This window comes from Euprymna scolopes, chromosome 39 (genome assembly GCF_053919585.1).
Source record: "Euprymna scolopes isolate OS-2025 chromosome 39, ASM5391958v1, whole genome shotgun sequence".
Lineage (NCBI taxonomy): Eukaryota > Metazoa > Mollusca > Cephalopoda > Sepiida > Sepiolidae > Euprymna > Euprymna scolopes.
The window spans coordinates 38,561,504-38,566,503 of NC_136520.1; the positions used below are offsets into that span (position 1 = coordinate 38,561,504).

The 5,000-nt window shown below is 36.2% G+C and overlaps 1 protein-coding gene across 1 annotated transcript in view; it reads right to left on the reverse strand.

Moving 5' to 3' along the window:
• The window catches only part of LOC145263910 (uncharacterized), a 44,031-nt gene that overhangs the window by 29,487 nt on the left and 9,544 nt on the right, over positions 1-5,000 (reverse strand). The gene's annotated exons all lie outside the window — the stretch shown is intronic.

The window sequence follows — 5,000 nt, forward strand, 5'->3', positions numbered from 1 at the left end:
ATGTCTGTAGTTTACTTTAAATCAGAATTTGAAAAATGCGTTGCATTTTCCCTTTTGTTTTTTGTTTTTTTTTGTTTTTTGTTTTTGTTTTTATATAAAGAACATTTATAAATAGTAAATAATGAAATAATGGAGAAAAAAATTGCATGCATATTTATAACTAGCCTGCGTGCCCGTTGGAGGTGTGTGTAAAACAAAAAAAAGTGGTTGTAGGCAGGCTCGAACCTGTACCGCAAAGGAGGCAAAGAAAGCGTAAAAAAAAACACCTGATGTCTTTGCTGTTGCGCCCATCGCCAAACCGGAAGTGATGCATGTTTAAATTAAGGCTAGACAATCAAAAAGAGGGGATGTCTTTAGAAAATATCGGCGAAAAAAAGCGATCCCTCCCTGTAGAAAAGTGCCCAGTTGAGCGTGAAGGAATTAATGTTTTTGGCCAATTTTTCGATATTTTTCATTCGAAGGGTAGAGCTTCAAAAGGATACCGATATCGTGAAAATACGCCGCATTTGTCGAAAGTTTTAGGCAACCATACAAGCATACATACATACATACATTTCAACAGATAGGTGAGATTTATATTATAGAAAACTACGTAAACGCGGAAAAATACGCACACACACAGTAACACTTTTTATACTTTTTATTACTACAAAGATGAGTCAATGTTGCCAGTTAAAGAGGAGTAATTTTAAACATCATATTCAAAGTAAGTAACTCGGTGTTATTTATTCTTAATGATATTTTGTGTTTTTACTGTACCAACCTCGGAAAAATTATATCCAAGGTAACTTAAGATGTTTATTCTAAAATATATCTCTTGCTTTAATCTAAGAACATCGGAAAAATTAGATTCAAGGAAAGTAACTCCATGTTATTTAATTATATCTTTTTATATGTTTTTAATATTAAATTTAAAGACTCGGGAATGATTATAATAGTGCCTTATTTTAGTGCGAGTGTTGTTTAATTAGATAGTCAATATTATTATCATGCACCAATAATAATAATAATAATAATAATAATAATAATAATAATAATAATAATGTGTAAGGTTCACGTGAACTGTTCTCGTATAGTTTGTTCTCTTGTAATAATCACGTGTGCTCACCTCGCTCGACAATATCGCCGACTCTAACGTTGTGTGTCGTGGATTTCTTTTTCGTTTTTTTTTGTTCTGACCGTGTCGTCGTCTCTCACGCATTGGTTACTGCCGAGGTGTGCACTGGCTCACAAGTATAAAACAATAAAAGAAAACAAAACACAAACTTTGACACATCCTACAAAGGTGCAGTGTGTGTGTGTGTGTGTGTGTGTGTGTGTGTGTGTGATAACATCGACCCTCTATACGCCAAGGCTCACAGTTACATAGTCGTCTGTCGAGGCTACGTTCATCAGTCAGTCGATCAATTCATTCTTCTATGAACTTTGAGCTACAACTTGCGTCCAACTGTGTCAAATTCGCAACTCTTTTCAACTCTAAATGTCGTAAATCGCCGCAAACTCAAGACTGTCCTCAACTGCCGCAAAACCTAGTCACTCTCAAAGCTTTTTTTTTTAACTATGTTGACCTCAAATGATCGGTCCTTTGTCATAAAATAACTGCCACACTTTGCTCAACAATGCTATTTCAATTGCACTTGTACATTGGTGAACTACTACCTATGCCTTTGTTCTGCTGATAAACTTATTTGCTCTTTTATTTTACTTCTGTTGTGTTGTGGAACAACAGTGGAAATAAAAACAATCAAGTCGAGGTTCGGTTAAGGAACACGTGTATTAATAATAATGTACAAAGATAGGAAAGCGTGTATATCTGCTGGGCACTCGGCTAGCAGTTGAAGTACAGTCGCATTCCTCTCACCGGTGTTGGAATTACTAGCGCTGTTTATAGTGCTAATCGGTGTACATTCCTCTGTTCAAAGAAGGCCGGTATAACAACTTCCTAACATTTGGGGAGCATCGATAGTATCACACTCTTTGAAACAGAAAAAAAAAACAGTAATATTTTTAATGTTGCCAGCGTTTATTTTCTAGAGTAGTGGTGTTGTTTGTTGAGACTGTGTACACACTCACACACACATACACACGCAGGACGGTCTGACGCTAAACGCACCGAATGATGAGCTAAACCTGTCAAAGCTGACGTCGCCAGAGGTGAATGGGTAAAGTAGTTGACCTTACGGCTGCCGGGGTTAGAACACCTGCGAGAGAGCGGGTCGATATATACAAGCGAGGTGGAAGAGAAGGGGTCTGTCAAAAAAGGGAATAGCAGCCACGATTCGTCGCTGAATCCGTCACCTCCTACTTCCCTTCCTACAAATTTGCGTGCGCACACAAAGCAAGAAATAAAATAATACTTTATATTTTTCTAACAAACGAATTTGGGTTGCGAGTTTGTTTCCTTGGCTGACGAGAAACTACTATTTGTTCAACGCGGCTACATCACAATAAGAGCAAAGTATACAGGAGAAAGAAGGGAGTGTCTTCATTTATTCCCGAGCAAATCCAGGAGCTGCCCTCTTACAAATACTGTTTTTCTGCTGTTGTTTTTTCTGTGTTACGTGAATGAAGACAGAAATTACTTTCGACTGTAAATTTTGAAGGTTTGAAAGCAGCCCAACATCATTTGCATTCTCCGAACAATTTTAGAGTAATAGAGAACGTTAAATGGATCATTTGAATAAAAAATAATGACCTAGCAGTGCGAGAAGCTACCAAGATAACAGAAATAGTCTGAATAATCCAAATGATACAAATTATCTAAAAAAAAAATAATGCTGTAATGTAATTGAAGCTGATTATTTTCTAAAATAGTGGCTCCTTCAAGTGATAGGGTTAGGGTTAGGGTAAGGTTTCATTGTTGACAGTGGTTAGGGTTAGGGTTAGGTTTCTTTGTTGACAGTGGTTAGGGTTAGAGTTAGGGTTAGGTTTCTTTGTTGACAGTGGTTAGGGTTAGGGTTAGGGTTAGGTTTCTTTGTTGACAGTGGTTAGGGTTAGGTTTCTTTGTTGACAGTGGTTAGGGTTATGGTTAGGGTTAGGTTTCTTTGTTGACAGTGGTTAGGGTTAGGGTTAGGTTTCTTTGTTGACAGTGGTTAGGGTTAGGGTTAGGTTTCTTTGTTGACAGTGGTTAGGGTTAGGTTTCTTTGTTAACAGTGGTTAGGGTTAGGGTTAGGTTTCTTTGTTGACAGTGGTTAGGGCTAGGGTTAGGGTTAGGGTTAGGTTTCTTTGTTGACAGTGGTTAGGGTTAGGGTTAGGGTTAGGTTTCTTTGTTGACAGTGGTTAGGGTTAGGGTTAGGTTTCTTTGTTGACAGTGGTTAGGGTTAGGGTTAGGTTTCTTTGTTAACAATGGTTAGGGTTAGGGTTAGGTTTCTTTGTTGACAGTTGTTAGGGTTAGGGTTAGGTTTCTTTGTTGACAGTGGTTAGGGTTCTTTGTTGACAGTGGTTAGGGTTAGGTTTCTTTGTTGACAGTGGTTAGGGTTAGGGTTAGGTTTTTTTGTTGACAGTGGTTAGGGTTAGGGTTAGGTTTCTTTGTTGACAGTGGTCTAGTAACAACACGAACTGACGACCTGGGTGTCCTAAGTTTGAATCCAGTTCGTACTACAAAAAGTATTTTCACTTAGGATGTTGGCAACATTCACGCCTCCTCCCCCCCCTCGTAATCCCCAATGTCTTTCTAGAAATAATTCTGACTAGAAAAATATCAGGGAAACCAATGCCAACAATAGAATCTTTAGATTCGTATGTTATGATGAGGACCTGTTTGGTTTTAGGTAAGCAATGACAGAAATCAATTTCAACTGCGCATGTTAAAGGCTTAAAAGCAGTGCAATGTCAATTGCCAGCTGTTTAAAGCAACACTTTACAAAAACCATATGAATCAAAGATAATTACCCAACAGTGCGAAAAGTAAGTAATCTTAAGAAAGCAATGTGCTAATATTTATGTGTTAGAAAATATGTGTAATTGTTTATCTGATAGTGAACACAGCTTTTCTTTTTTTTTTATTTTAGGTTTTTATTTTAAAATGTGCCCATATTACCAATGTTCCAGGTAGGAACATTTTTTCTCAAAGAAGTTGTAGTTACGTACGCTGTTATATTGTAAATAACATGGCACAATAATAAAACATCATATCGTATGAATCAGAAGATTTTATGTAAGCATTAGTTTTCCCAGGGCGATGGACTCAGAAGCCTTTCTGTAAAACTCTGGAATCTTGACGGAACGAAATATATTAAATGGAGGTTCCGTCCCTGTGGCATGCTTTTCTGACTATATTAATATGAAAAAAAATAAATGTAATATTAACAAAAGTGTGCTGCACAACTTCCTACTTAGGATTACTATTATAAATCCGGATCATAATCACAATAGCCCTTACATCTCAGTGACAGTGCTTTTTCTAGGGTGAATTTTTTGTTTTGAATTAAGATATAATCTTATTGAATTTTTTCAAAATATTTCCTTTTTTCATAAAATTATCCATGGTGGCCATTTTGTATACGTCAAATGAGGTTTTTGCCGAATAGTTTTTGTATTTCACAAAAAGAAATTAAATTTGAAGAATGAAACTGATATTGAAATCTTTATCATTGTTTTTGTTTTCTATTTATTACGGCATATCAACACATTACACTATTTAAACTTCTTATGCTCGTCTTGTTCACTCAATACCACCACTATTTCCTACAGCGTGCTTCAGGAAAATACTTTTGTATTTGTATTTATTACAAAAATTATTACATTTATTCCGAAATTACTGCCTCTTGCCAAATCGTCTTCTAAATTTCCCTCCCTATAAAATATCTACTAACACGTCATTATATTTCCAACGCCTGAAAACGAGTCCTGTTAGTCTATAAATATAAAAGCGAAAATGTATGTATGTTTGTATGTGTGTTCGCTTTTTCTGTATGTCTACAAAAGGCTTTTTTCAGAGAAGCGGTCGCTCGCCTAACAACTTTTTAAAACTTTTTATATCACATATAGATCGTAATATC